The 16,222-nt window shown below is 37.6% G+C and overlaps 1 protein-coding gene across 2 annotated transcripts in view; it reads left to right on the plus strand.

The window, feature by feature from the left end:
• The window catches only part of PTPN21 (protein tyrosine phosphatase non-receptor type 21), a 66,872-nt gene that overhangs the window by 8,450 nt on the left and 42,200 nt on the right, over positions 1–16,222 (plus strand). The window lies entirely within an intron of this gene.

Consider the following 16,222-nt stretch of genomic DNA (forward strand, 5'->3'; position numbering starts at 1 on the left):
TGGAATTGAGATGCATTTGCTCATATGGGGAGGTTTGTGAGTTGTTACAAAATGGCAGACATGGGGAACTGACGGTGTTTTAGGGGCTCTAAGTTCTGTCCATTGTTCTTGGCGTATATGGTTCCAGATCTAATTCCTTATAATGCTAGACGCTCTAAGCTTTCTGCTGTCCTCCTCGCGGGTGGATGAACATTGTCATGCTGGAAGCTTGACCTGCCTTATCTCATTTAATCCTCACGATGAGTTGGGCATTGTTTTTCCATTTTAAAAGGAGGAAACAGAAGTTCTGAAAAATTGGGTGATTTGCTGTGCAAATCTGGGCAATCATACAGCAGAAGAGCCAGAATTTAAGTTTGTATCTGTCACTTCTGCTTGAACTTGAACTTTTAAAATTATAAATGACATGGACTCCTTTGAGACTGTGATCAAAATGCAGAATTTTGCATACAACTTCACGTGGGTCTTGGATACACCCCTCTTTCAGTCGTCTGTGAGCTCAGGCTGTGGGTACAGTGGGTACAGTTGACTGTGGGTACAGTCGTCTATGAGCTCAGGCTTTGTACTCATGCAAGAGGCAATCTTTCCCCTTCTCTCGGCTTAACAGGATCTTCCCTAATCTTTCTTTTCTCCAGAGTGAAGGTGGTGGTAGGATGGAAGATTTGTGAAAAATTCAAGACCTTCATATTTTTAAGAAAATAATTTGCCTCTGAAGTATCACTCCTCCCCCACTTCCCCTGCAAATGCCTGTTTTTTTTTTGTTTTGGTTTTTTTTGCTGTATGTGGGCCTCTCACTGTTGTGGCCTCTCCCGTTGCGGAGCACAGGCTCCGGACGCGCAGGCCCAGCGGCTGTGGCTCACGGGCCCAGCCGCTCCGCGGCACGTGGGATCTCCCCGGACCAGGGCACAAACCCGTGTCCCCCGCATCGGCAGGCGGACTCTCAACCACTGCGCCACCAGGGAAGCCCCAAATGCCTGTTTTGAATGGCCTTTATCTTTAGATCTCAAAAAAGGCCATGTGGGGTATTCATTTCCTCACTTGGACAATTAATGTTAAGGAAAAAAAATCTCCCTTCAAGGAGGAAAGGGAGGAGGTTGTGAATGGTCGTTCCTTTATTGTACCTCTGATGGTAGATCCAATCTGTCTTCCCTACCAAACAGCACCTTTGTGCCCACCTAGGCAGTAGGTATGCGACAGTTCTCCAGTGAATGAACGGATGACTCATATTTCCTTCACGCATTAACCAATTCCCCCGGCCAGTTGTTGAGCGCTGTACTTCATTTGTCTTGTCAGACACACACCCTACCTGAACATGGCATTTTCTTTTCTGTTAACAAAGCCTTTGCTCATATCACTGCCTTAACAATATGTTGGTTTAGCAAATATTTTCCTATTTGGTTCTCCAAGCAGTTTGTTCATAAATAAATGTCACTTGGATTTATCTTTTAATGAACTGACAGGATACCCAGAGGCAATTTACATTCTTAAGAATCAGCTTAAGGGACTTCCCTGCTAGTGAAGTGGATAACACTCTGCGCTCCCAATGCAGGGGGCCCGGGTTCTATCCCTGGTCAGGGAACTAGATCCCACATGCATGCTGCAACCATGCCATACTAAGGAGCCCACGTGACACAACTGAGGAGCCCGCCTGCCACAACTAAGACCCAGTGCAACCAAATAAATAATAAATTAAAGAAAAAAAAAAAAAGAATCAGCTTAAGATGTTAATTTCAAAAAAAAAAGAAAAAGATGTTAATTTCACTAGAAGAAACACGCATGTCACAAATCCTATATGAGAAGTAGCAGCATGTTATAGAAATAACTTCTATCAAGGGTTTGTGCCACCTTATGTAGATCATCCAAATGAAATCACTAACAGGTGTGCAGAGTTTTTATTTATAAATAGGACAGAGTGTGTTATTTTGAACAAGCTTTAACTGAGCAGGCTAAGAAAATACACAAGTAATTTCATGCTGGGTGGAAACAGCTCATTTCCTTGTGAATATAAAAACAACTTGTCTTTGCTCAGTCATGTTACAATTATTTAGACGGCTCAGACTTTGACTTGACAAATTAATTTCGATATCAAGTGGATTTTTAGCAGATTGAACTTTGTACCATCAAATTCAACTGCAGTTGGCAAAGCACGGGGTTTTGTAGGCAACAAGGTGGAGTTTTGGTGTTAATTGAATATGGGTTCAAATCCCTGTATACTACCTGTGTGGCCCAAGGAAACCAACTTCTCTGGATTTTGTTTCTTTCATATATGATACGGGATAGTAACAGTAGCTTTCTGTTGGGTACTGACAAGGTGCCTAGCACTGTACTAGATGCTTTACGTATATTTAATTTAATCCTGAGTTAATTGACTTCCTTCCTCCTTCCACCATCTCAGAGATGGAGTGGACCAAAGATGGGCAGTGTCCACACCAAGGGGAGGTCCTGGTGCAGGTCACTTGTTGTAGTATAGAGTTATTTTTCTTTAGTCATTTCCGTTTTCTTTTGCATCATGTAGATTTGTTCGTTGGTTGGAATAATTTACTGAGAAAGATGGATTGGAGAAAAATGACTCAAGGTGTTGTCATTAAGTCAGCCAATTAAGTTCACAGCTATACCACTGAGAATAAAGATATTCCTTATAATACCCTTTCTCTTCTTCCCAGAGTTTGGAATGAATCATCTAGAAAATAACCTTAATTCTCACCCATATTTTGCAAATGCATATTTGTTTGTACTTTTATGTCTGGCACGTATTTTGAAGTCAGGTTTATGTTTGAATGGTGACTTAAGGAAAAGAACACTTCTACATTCTATGTTGCAGTAGGATAACAGAAAGAAAAGTGAAGCATGTTTAATAATGAAGACTACATCTGAAACTACATCTTATTATTTGTTCAATATCTGTGACCCATTGCTAGAGTGCAGACTTCACTGTCCATTACAGTACCCCCTGGGCCTGGCTGGGGCAACTAGTAAGTGACAGCCCCCAGCTAGAGTTCAGGTCTTTCAGCTGCAGGTTTAACACTTTTCCCTCAACGACGCTCTACTTTTCCTTTGAGCCATTGCCATTTTTCTAAAGAAAAGCAATCCAATTGTTGTATTTTTTTTAAATAATTTATTTTAAAAGGAAAGAAAGAGAAAAATTGCCAAAGAGAAAGCCCCATTAGTGAAGGAAGCATTTAAGTGTAGAATTTTCTATACTACAGTAGATGTAATATGAAATTTTATACTGTTTAAGGGGACTTAAACTCTGATAATAAGAGTTAATATTACTTGAGCACTTATTGCATATGAAACATTGTTTTAAGTGCTTTTAATGTTTTCGCTTATTTTGATCCCCAACAATCCTATGAGTGAGGTACTCATATCCATCTTAATTTTACAGATGGTGAACAGAGACAAAGAGTTGTTAAGTAACTTGCTCATGGTTATGTGGCAGAGACCACAACGGGACTAGTTCTTCTGCCTTCTTTTTTTTTTTCGGTACGCGGGCCTCTCACCGTTGTGGCCTCTCACCGTTGTGGCCTCTCTCGCTGCGGAGCGCAGGCTCCGGACGCGCAGGCTCAGCGGTCATGGCTCATGGGCCCAGCCGCTCCGTGGCATGTGGGATCCTCCCGGACCGGGGGACGAACCCGTGTCCCCTGCATCGGCAGGCAGACTCTCAACCACTGCGCCACCAGGGAAGCCCCTTCTTCTGCCTTCTTGATCAGCATCTTTCCTCCCGGTATGTGACCTTGGGCCAGTGACAGGTGGCCTGCCACGAAGCGTGTGCCCTTAAGGACAGCCTGGCACAGTGCAGCCTCCCAAATCTGATGGAGATTGTTTAAAGTACTCTTGAGATTTGTTATCTTTTATTTTAATTACTACTACAATTTATTTTGTTTAAAATATGTTTTTGAAGCCACATCAGGCAAAGGAAGATAAGTCTGAGAAGGAACATGAATCATGATTAGGCCGCAAGACACGGCTGGGAATGTCTGAAGTGCTGAGGGCAGAGCTGTTTGATAGGAAGCCTTTTGCGAGCTTGTTTCCTGGCAGAGTTGGAAGTAGCAGTCTGATGAAATACACCCCAGGAGAGTTCCCTGCTGAGACATTTTCCAAAGCAAGATCTGGTTGCACTGCTGTTGGATGAACTTGGGAGCTTCTAGAGTCAGAATCTGCATCCAGACAAGAAAAAGTGGTAGAACCGGTGAGCCTGTTGAAGCACTTGCTGCCTTTATTGATAGAACTGGATCACTGTGATTTAGCTGCTGTGCACACAGATATTATTTCCACCCGTTACGGCAGTTCACACCACCCAAGTGTTTCCGTTCTACCATCTGTGAATTATGAGCATGGGGACAGGGCCACTATAAATTGTTATTCCACTTTTAATTCCTCTTCTGCAAGTCATGATTCTATCATTTAACCTTTGCATCTGGTTTTTTTTAATTGAGACTTTTATCATTATATACCTTGAATATAGGGTAATTGGATATAGAATAATAGAGAATAATTCCTATTACCCTTGATAGCACATACATATTAATGGTAGTTCATCCTCTTCTACTTTTAAGTGTAATGAAAATATCTTATGTATTTTTAAGTAGAACTTCTAATAAAATGTAACTGGTGTTATGGTACTTAAACAATTAAAAAATATCGAATGTATGTTTCTGAGTTATGTACCTCCAACCCCCCACCCCGTTCCTTGATCCTCAATGAGGAACATATAAAAGCAAATCCATTAAAGCCTTAAGTGTGGCCTTTATTAGATGGAACTTTATATTACTGATAGAAAAGGGAAGTAACTTCTGTATGTTAAAAAGGGAAACAGTTTTACTCTTGGAGTATTGGAAGAAGTATTTGCTATAAGTAGATAACCACCTCGTAAATATGTGGGATAGAAAGTTATTTCTTGTATGATTAAACCATGATTTGCAAATTTTGGTTGATGAAGGAAAAACAAATACAGCTTTTAGTAACAGAAGTCTATGAGTTTCTTCATGTGTATCTGTTTAGGATTTTAACCACGAAAGTAATTTCCCTGATTTTATCATCCTCAGCTTTTTCATGGTAATACTATTGAGAACAGTGGAGCTGCTATACATATATTTTTTTTAAGGCAATGGAAAATATGTTGGGTAATATTCTTTTAGGCAATAGATATTAAATGTGACTAGATTCTTTCTTGAAATGTATAAGGCCCATATTCATTTATAGTTTTTGGGGGGGGTATAATTTTTTTTTTTTTGGCCACACTCTGCAGCATGTGTGGCCTGGGATCTTAGTTCCCCGACCAGGGATTGAACCTGTGCCCCCTGCAGTGGAAGTACGGAGTCCTAACCACTGGAGCACCAGGGAATTCCCCATAACCATTTCTGTATAACATAAAACAGCTATAATTTTAACCTGAGAAAAGTGAATGTCAGAAAAATAAGCAGCTATTCCTAAATATACCCATTTCAGCCCTTCTTTTCATTTTTATATTGTGTGGTTCCAACTTCTAAAAATATTGCTCACACTACTAACTGTCTATGGTGAGACAAGATAGAAGGAATAACTACGACTTGAGTTCAAGAAAACATGAAAAATATTTTTTTCCTGTGACTTAATTGAAATATAAAAACTGGAATATGGGCCAAATTAGACTGAGGTTATCTGTTTTTTTTCACTGTCCTCTCAATAAAAAGAGAAGAGCTACTATTTATTCATTGCCCTAAAACATAGGCATTTGTGAATTAAGCTAATAAGCAAGCCCCAAAAGGCCCAAATTTAGGAGATTTGAACAAAAAGAAATCTAACTAATTCATTTCTTGGAATGGCATATAAGACATGATCCTGCAATATAACAAACTAGTTAACTAAAATGATTGAAGAATGGAAGGCTCTGTTTTACCCTCAGTTTCGTGTGTCCTAAACAAAGTGACCTCGTATGTGGTAGTACAAATAGAGAACATCAACCTTTGATGTTGAAAGTGTGTGCAGTAACATCTGTTATTTCTGTCATTTTTGTGTAGTAAAATGTTATATGTACTAAATTTTCCTGTTTAATTCTAGCTTACTCTGTAAAAACATGTTTGACATTTTAATTTTATAATTGAATATCTTTCTTCATAGCATTTATCAGTATCTAACTTCTCAGATAATTTTGCTTGTCTTTCTCCTCCTACTGGAATGTAAGTTACTTGAGGGCAGGAATTGTGTTCTTTTGTTCAGTGCTGTATCCCTACCACCCTGAACAGTGTTTGACTCACAGTAGGTATTCAATCAATATTCATTGAATGAAAAGATGAATCCTTCTAAGACTTTAGTCCATTTTTCTTAGAAAGTATATTTTTTGAAGAGTGATCTTATTGTGTTTCAGGATCATTGTTTCTTCAAAGCATCTTACTGTCCAGGATGGTAAGTAGAAAAGCTGTGAGCAGTCCTCTGTGTAAATAGTGATCCCAATTCACGTCCTGGACTTTCAAGAAATTGGCTTACCGCTTTACTTTTTTCCTGGAAGTTAAATGCTCCAATAACAACAACAAAATCTGGTCATTTAAGGACTTCAGTTACTTGGGCTTCAGTGTAATAAGTTTCAGTATAATTTCAAGACTAAGATGTACTTTTGATTGTCATCTTCTTGAATCCTCGTATGTGTAGAGTACAGTGATATTGTATATTGTAACCTTGACTCTCAAATAGGTAATGTATTATTTAACCAATGATAGAAGAAAATGGATTGAGATTAAACAGAAAAGAAAAAAAAAATACTGTGTGCTTTGAGGCATTGTGACCATCACAGTATCTGTCAAAAGGAAGAAGTGCAGTGCTTCATTATTTATGGCACACACCGTGTAGAGGTAAGCTCTAGACTTGAATTAGGTTAATACTTGTTAACTGCCCTTGTTAGATGATCTCTGCCAGGGATAGGCTTTATCTAGTGCTGTCTCCTCTCATCTCCCTCCTGATGAAAAGTCTTCTGACTTCTGCCTAGTCTAAGAAAAGCATCAGGATAAAATTATAGTTGCAATTTTATATGGGATTAACTTTTATCAAACTCAGTGCATCAGTGGCTTAAAAAACCCTTTGGCTAATTTGTATGTCCCTCTACTTTAAAAATAGTACAACTAAAAAGACTCTTAAAATAATTAGACAAGAAATGACTTGGATTTGGAAAGGGTTTACATTCTGACAGGATTTGGACCTGCTTATAATAGCTGGTGTCTCTTTAAATGACTGTGATTTGGGGTACTGCACCTTTTATCCAAGCTCTAAAATTTGTAAACTGTCTTTTCATCTGAACAGAAAGCTGAATTATCAAAATCACCTTGTTTTCAGAGTAAATGTTAGTTCTTTTAAAGTAAGTCAACTATGTTGTGTCTGGAAAGAAGCCAAGTTTTGTAAGTGTGCAACTTTTGTTTTTATGGAAAAATCATTGAATAACTTTATGAAAACTCCTGATATGTTTGTTCAGAACAAAATAGGAAAGGGTGACTATAAACATGACAGTGAGGAAGTTTCACAAAAATTATTAAGTGATAATTGAGGATTGATCTAGAGGATGCTAGAAGACTCAGATATTGAGAGGCTTCAATTGGAATGAGTTTCCCCACAGGTCAAGTCAGCTTGATTTGGTCACAGTGGGAGTAGAGAGAGCTGTGAGAAAGAGAAGCCAAGTGGAGGTAAAGTTTCTTATTGGGAAAGGTACTGGGTAGTTAGGAGTGGTGGGAGGCATGAACCAAAAACCATTAAAAAGAATTATTTAAGTATTTATTCATTTATTTTAAATATTTATTTTAATATTTATATTACATATAAATATTATTAGTGTTTATCTTAAAATTTTTAAAAAAATATTTGTTTATTTTTGCTGGGTCTTAGTTGCGGCACGCGGGATCTTCGTTGCGGCATGTGAACTCTTAGTTGCGGCATGCATGTGGGATCTAGTTCCCCCACCAGGGATCGAACCTGGGACCCCTGCATTGGGAGCGTGGAGTCTTACCCACTGGACCACCAGGGACGTCCCCCAAAAGCCAATTATTAAAGGCTGGTTTATGGGGAAAATTTTTTTTTTTTTTTTTTTTTTGCGGTACGCGGGCCTCTCACTGTTGTGGCCTCTCCCGTTACGGAGCACAGGCTCTGGACGCACAGGTCCAGTGGCCATGGCTCACGGGCCCAGCCCCTCCGCGGCACGTGGGATCTTCCAAGACCGGGGCACGAACCCGTGTCTCCTGCATCGGCAGGCGGACTCTCAACCACTGCGCCACCAGGGAAGCCCCGCTATGGGGAAATTTTTATTACAATTAAACCAAGCCCATAAACAATACAGGATGTGCGTAACCCCAAAAATTTGGACTCAAGGAAGAGAAAACATGATTCTGAGGAAACATCTAGATCAAGTAATGACTGGTAATAGTTGAAATTTAAGGCACACAGGGGAGCCTGTCTGTACCAAAGTTTTTGTATTTAAAAAATAAATAAATAAAAGGTCCTGGTAACTTTAAATAAAAGGAAGACATTAGTTTGACGATTATTTGGACATTTTTATTTTCATGGAAGAAGCATAACTGACTCAAGTTTTGTTCTGCTTTCTCAGACACACCTAAAGAGATCCTATCTGCTAAATTTAATGTACTCATAGCAAATGTTCTGAGTGCTTTTAAGTTTATCAGCACAATTAAAACTTGCAAAGGTACTTTACCACAACGTTTTGAGGAAGGCAGAGTCCGTGTCATTTTCCCTATGGATAAGCTGAGACTCAGTGAGGAAGTGACTTGCTCAAGAGCTGGTCAGTGGTGGAGCCAGGATTCAGAAGCCGAAAGCCTTTGGACCGTCAGTCTGTGCTCTTGGCACTACACCGTGCTAGTGGCAGCTATGGGAATTGCAGTAGCCCCCGGGAGGAAACATCAATAGAAATAACAGCAGTTCCCCAAACAGCAAAAAACTGAAATATCTTTCATGGCTTTGGAAAATATGGTTGAACTTACAAGTGAAGTAATGAAACCACAGTTGGCTCAAGTACTGTAAAGCTGTATATAAAATAAGTTATTTTTCTAACTATATTTGGGAAATGAAATAATTAACTTTGCCTTTTAACTAAGGAGAACTATTTGGTCCAGACTTTTTTTTTTTTCTTAATTTATTTATTTTATTTTTCGCTGCAATGGGTCTTCATTGCCGTGCGCGGGCTTTCTCCAGTTGCGGTGCGCAGGGGCTACTCTTTGTTGCGGTGTGTGGGCTTCTCATTGCGGTGGCTTCTCTTGCTGCGGAGCATGGGCTCCAGGTGCACAGGCTTCAGTAGTTGTGGCTAGCGGGTTGTAGAGCGCAGGCTCAGTAGTTGTGGTACACGGCATGCTCCGCGGCATGTGGGAACCTTCCAGACCAGGGCTCGAACCCGTGTCCCCTGCGTTGGCAGGTGGATTCTTAACCACTGCGCCACCATGGAAGCCTCCTTTTTTAATAAATTTATTTATTTTATTTTTCAAACTATTTATAATGCCAATTTTTAGAAAACTTTATAAACTTCTCTACCCCTCAGTGTCTACAAAAGGACACTGACTAATTTTTAGCAACAATGGTTGTTATTAAATACATGACTAATTAATGTTTAGAGTTATTTGTTCCTTTGAAAAATAACTCCAGGCTACTTTGCCTTTGTAATTCTTTCTAACTTCCTTTGAAAGGGTTTTTGTTTGTATGTGTTCTCTCTTGGTGAAACAGTGTTATCCATCACTTCCTGCTGCTGCCAACATGCTACTTAACCAGTCTTTCCCCTTTATTTGTCTTTTTTTTTTTTTTTTTGTCTGCACTGCAGGCTTATGGGATCTTAGTTCCTCAACCAGGGATCGAACCCAGGCCCAGGGCAGTGAAAATACACAGAATCCTAAACACTGGACTGCCAGGGGATTTCAGTAATTTATCATCTTTTAATCTGCTTTTAATTGGATAACCAGATTACTAAACTCATTACAAGTATGTGTAAAATAAAATAAAAAAAAGTTCTGTAAAAGAGGAAGGAGAAATTTCTTCTTTGTCAAGGGCATATACTTTTATTGCTTTGATTTTGACAAATTTTTCATTACTCAAACACATTCTTGCTTATTCTGTGTTTTTCATTTATGTTCACATAGTTGAGTTTGCCAGGTATTTGTCAAACTGTACAAAGTCTTGACCTAAGTATAGATATTAGAAAGTAGAAAATATAATTAACCCGTAGCTAGGTTCATCTATTTCTGGTTCATTTTTTTCCCCTTAGACTTTTTCAAATACACTGAATATGATGTATTTAAACATCTAAAAATAAAGTTTTAAAATTGTGTATTTGATTTTGAGTGGTTCTGATCCTCAAAAATATCTTCTTTGAGATGAAATTCACACAACAGAAAGTTAACCATTTCAAAGTAAACAATTCAATGGCATTTAGTACATTCACAATACTACCTCTGTCTAGTTCCAAAACAATTTTATTACCCTAAATGAAAATCCTCTACCTATTAAGCAGTTACTCCCCATTCCTCCCTACTTCCACACCTCACAACCACCAGTCTACTTTCTGTCTCTATGGATCATCTATTCTGGATATTTCCTTTAAATGGAGTTATACAACATGTGACCTTTTGTGACTGTCTTCTTTCACTTAGCGTAATGTTTCTGAAGTCCATCCATGTTGTAACATGTGTCTGCTTTTTTAAAAAATGATTGAATAATGTTCCACTGTATGTATATTCCATAATTATCTTTTCATCTACTGATGGACATTTGGCTTGTTTCCACCTTTTGGCTACTGCAAACAGTCCTGCTATAAACATGTGTTTACATGTATTTGTTTGAGTGCCTGTTTTTAGTTCTTTCAGGAAAATATATAGGAGTGGAATTGCTGTGTCACATGGTAATTATATGTTTAATTTTTTGAGGAGCTGCTAAATTGTTTTCCATAGCAGCTGAACCACTTTACATTCTTACCAGCAATATACAAGGGTTCCAATTTCTCCACTTCCTCAGCAACACTTATTTTCTGTTTTAAGTTATAGCCATCCTAATGGGTGTGGAATGGTATCTCATTGTGGTTCTGGGTTGGTTTTCACTACTGGTGATTGAGCATTTTTTCATGTGTTTCTTGGCCATTTGTTTGTGTTCTTTGGAGAAATATCGAAGTCCTTTGCCTGTTTTTAAAAATGAGTTGTTTGTCTTTTTGTTGTTGTGTGAGTTCTTTATATATTCTAGATTCTAGACCCTTATCAAATATATGATTTGGAAATATTTTCTCCCATTCTGAAGGTTGTCTTTTTGCTTTCTTGATTTGGTTCTTTGATGCACACAGTTTTAAATTTTGATGAAGTCAAATATGTTTTTCCCTTTGTTTCTCATGCTTTTGGCATCATATCTAAGAATCTGTTTCCAAATTCAGGGTCATGAAAGTTTACTTCTATGTTTTCTTCTCAAGAGTTTTATGGTTTAGTCCTTACATTTAGGTCATTGATCCAGCTTGAGTTAATTTTTGTATATGGTGTGAGGTCAGGGTCTAGCTTCATGCTTTTGATTGCGGATCTTTAATTGTCCCAGAACCATTTGTTGAAGAGACTGTTTTTTTCTCCGTTGAATAGTCTTGGTACTCTTGTTGAAAATCAGTTGACCATAGATACATGGATTTATTTCTGGACTCAGTTCTATGTCACTGATCTAAACGTCTCTCCTTATACTGGTATCTCACTGTTTTGATTATGGTAGCTTAGTAGTAAGTTTTAAAATTAGAAAGTGTGAGTCTCCCAACTTTGTTCTTTTTTGATATTGTTTTGCCAATTTGGGTCCCCTTGCAGTTCACATGAATCTGAGGATTGGCTTTTCCATTTCTGTGAAAAAGGCTCTTGGAAGTTTGATACGGATTGCATTTGAATCTGTAGGTCACTTTGGGTAGTGTTGCCATCTTAACAATATTAAGTGTTCCAGTCTGTGAACACAGAATATCTTTCCATTTAATTTCTTTCAGCAATGTTTTGTATTGTTCAGTATACACATTTTTTCACCTCCTTGGTTAAATTTATTTCTAGGTATTTTATTCTCTTGGATGCTATTATAAATGGAATTGTTTTCTTAATTTCCTTTTTGAATTTTCCGTTGCTGGTATATGGAATCCATACTGATTTCTGCATGTTGATCTTGAACCTTGCAACTTTGCTGAGTTTATTGGCTCTAGTAGTTTTGTTGTTGTTGTTGTTTTTTTGGTAAGGGCTCTTTTGGGATTTTTAAAAATATATAGGATCATGTCATCTGTGCATGGAGATGGTTTTACTTCTTACTTTTCCAGTTTGGACGCTTTTATTTCGTTTTCTTAGCTAATTGCTTTGGCTAGAATTTCCAGTACAGTGTTGACTAGTGGTGTTGAATATGGGCATACTTGCCTTGTTCCTGATCTTAGGGCAAAAGCTTTCAATCTTTTACCATTCAGTGTGATGTTAGCTGGGGATTTTCATAAATGCTTTCAAGAAGTTCTCTTGTATTCCTTGTTTGAGTATTTTGATCATGAAAGAGTGTTGGGTTTTGTCAAATGCTTTTTCTGTGTCAATTGAGATGGTTGTTTTTTTCCCTTCATGTCAGTAATATGTCACATTGATTGATTGTTTTATGTTGTACTCCTGGGTTGAGTCCCACTTGGTCATGATGTATAATCTTTTCAGTATGCTGTTGGATTCAGTTTGCTAGTATTTTGTTGAGGATTTTTGCACCTATTGTTATAAGGGATATTGGTTTATAGATTTCTTTTATGGTGGTGTCTTTTGTCTGGCTTTGGTATCAGGATAATGCTGGCCTATAGAATGAGGAAGGAAATGTTCTCTACGTGTCTTTGATTCCCTCTCCCCTTTTGTTTTCTTTATGGATAGGTTTAAATTTTTTTGTGGGGGGAGAGAATTAATTATCCGGCTTCTCAAGGTTGTCATCCAAGACAAATACCCCAAAGTGGACTTATACAGAAAATTCTATGCCTGACGAAATTTAATCACAACATTTTATTGCTCAACCTCTACGTACTCATCTCAGAAACAAACCATATTATATTATAAAATCTCTGGAATCAGATGTTGTTATTTCAGTATGTATGTGTAGAAATTCTAAGAAAGCATTGAGTCCAAGGGTTATAATATTATGAGATTTTAGTTACTCATATGTATATAAACATTTCTTGGAGCAATTTTAGAAATATGATACCTCCTTGAAAGTATTTACAAGATATAAACTTTATTTTGGCTAGCCTGAACTACCACTTAAGAGAGAACTTGAACACAGGGACAGGTACCAAAGCAAATACTTTACTACAACATAAAGTGGGTTAGTGTTTAAATGTCTAAAATCTTAGACTTTCCTATGACTAAAATAGCTAATCAATAAATAATTTGCCAAATCTGTATTCAGCTGTTTGCACAAAGTTCTTGATACTCCTTTATAAGGTATATAATTTGTAAATAAAAAAGCTAATTATGATGCAATTTTACAAATGTACTTCTTGATTTTCTATCCATATGTGGCATAATAAATGCATTGCTATAATAAACAAACTTAGCAGATTTTTAAGAGTTTATTTCTTCTAGAATGTGCTTATTTTTAGAATGCCAGCAGATTATTCAGATATTTTTGTATATCATGATCAGTTCACAAAAGGTGCAGCCACAAATTATGTAATAAACCTATAGTTTTATAATTCTATTTAAATTTTTGTGTTTGGAGGATTCAGGCCCAACTAGATTTAAAGGGAAGAGTAATGTTTACAAAGAGTATTTTTAAGACCTTTTAATTTTGATTAAAAGTGATATACCGTTATGACCAAAACAGTTTTAGATTCTAAAGAATATCCAGTCTTCTGTGTTTATGGCAAAAAATAAATATTTATTGAATTAAGTGCATAGCAGTGGTATGTTTTATAGACCAAACATGGTACATGCAGCCTAGTTCTAAAGTAGAACACAAAACATAAATACAATGAACAGAAATGTATTGTGTTGTAATCAATCCAAATAAATGTAATTAGAAAAGTTTTTTTTTGTCAGGGTCTTTAATCGATTTTGTTGGTGTTTAGCAGAGTGGGTGAAACTAAATAATCTTTTATAAATATAGTGGTTTTCTAGTGGCAAAATGCATTCATATGTGTTTCACATTTAGGTCTCATGATGGAGTTATGAGGGAGGTATTACCTTATTTTACACTTGAGAAAACCGAATTGTACTGATTGACCTTTCCACTTCACAGTGAGCAAGTATTGGAAATTAAACCCAGGACTTTGGACTTTTAGCAACATCTTTCTGTTACCAGATTTTTCTTTTCTGTAAGTTGCAGTTCAGAAGAAAGAAGGAATAGGAATAGTACCTGTTTTCCAAAAATGTGATACTATTCTTTTCCTACAGGTAACATATAATTTATTTTATAAACATAATCATAACTTCAGAAAATAACAACAGTAGGACTCAGACTTTGTGCTGTATTACAGTGTGTTTGGATTTTCAAAAATAATGATCTCCACACAGCTTTTCAAGGATAGGTTGTTCATATGACTATCTCCTACATAACACTGGAGGGGGGCGGTGTGCTGTAGTGCAGTGATTTTCAAACTTTAAAGGGTACGAGAATTACTTGAGAGTTTAATAGCTCTGTAGGGCTCACTGCTCTCCAGGTAATTCTGGTAGAGGTGGTCCAAGGACAGCACTTGGAGAAACACTGGTTTTAGAGTTTAACACACACAACAAGTATCTATTTGATAAGGTAATGGGGGTGATTTAATCTATGATATTGTTGTAGTTCTTGGAACAGAACCTGATCCAACATAGTAGATGTCCAAAATATTCCATTCGTATGTGATGACTTGGGTGGCAACTGAGAAGCGGAGAACATTCATTCTTTCATTCAAAATTTACTGAATTCCTGCACTATTCTAGCTGTTTGTGTATAAAGGGAAAATGGATACATTCCTCACTCTTGTTGAGTTTCTTTGATTAATAGACTCATTTTAAAGGTATGGTTCTTTCTTTGTAAAAACTTGTAAGATGAAATTATTAATATTGAGGACATGTTTTGTTTTGTTTTGTTTTTTGCGGTACACGGGCCTCTCACTGTTGTGGCCTCTCCCGTTGCGGAGCACAGGCTCCAGACGTGCAGGCCCAGCGGCCGTGGCTCACAGGTCCAGCCGCTCCGCGGCATGTGGGATCTTCCCAGACCGGGGCACGAACCTGTGTCCCCTGCATCGGCAGGCGGACTCTCAACCACTGCACCACCAGGGAAGCCCCCTGAGGACATGTTTGAATATTGAGGTCACTTTTTCTCTGTAAATTAAAAACTCATTTTTTTGAGGATTACAGGTTAAAGAAATGGCCTGAGTGTTAGTTCTTGTTTTATTGTTGCTCTAAAGCTATATTATCCAGTATAATGGCCACTAGATGTTTGCGGTTATTTAAGTCAGTTAAAATTAAGTACCATTGGGGATTTGGTGCCTCAGCTGCACTAGCCACATTTCAAGTCCCCAGTAGCCACATGTGTGTTATACTGGAGAGTGCAGATACAGAGCAGTCCCATCATCGTAGGAAGTTCTATTTGACAGTGTTACTCTAAGAATCTAGAACAAAGCAGTGATTTTTCCATTGCCTTGATCTGTAAATGGATTTTTGAGGTAAATATTAGCAGTGGCCTGAGGCTGTCATTTCAACCCTTAAGTGCATTAGCACTTTTTCAGATGGACAAGGCCCAGGGTTAGGATTGATTTACTAGAACAGTTTATTACACAGCAACTAAGATTTGAATGCTCATATCTGGGCATTTTTCTTAAACCTCCGAGTAAGACACTTAAGTTATTTTACTGCTTTAGGTATATAGCTTTTCTCATGGGGTGTGTGTGTGTGTGTGTGTGTGTGTGTGTGTGTGTGTGTGTATTTACCTCCACAGCATTACAGTTGCTTAAATTGGTATCTAGTGAACTTTGCGGGGGGCAAAGAAAAGTTGCAATTACATCTTTATTACTAGAATTTTTGGTATTTACATGAAGTAATTTATTCATAGATGCCAAATTTGAGCGTAGTGCCAAGTTGGATTAACACTAGTCAGAATTCAACTAGGTCAAACCCCAGTTATGCTTATTATAAAATATTAATTACGGTAATGTAGTATTTTGATAATTTAAAAACTAAACATTTTACGTTTTTTTGTTGAACTTATGTAAAATCCTGTAGCACCTGCTGCATTCTGATGTCTAGACATTTTTCTATGCAGGGTTCAAGAAACA

This window comes from Grampus griseus, assembly GCF_964374135.1.
Source record: "Grampus griseus genome assembly, chromosome: 2".
NCBI classification, from domain to species: Eukaryota; Metazoa; Chordata; class Mammalia; order Artiodactyla; family Delphinidae; genus Grampus; species Grampus griseus.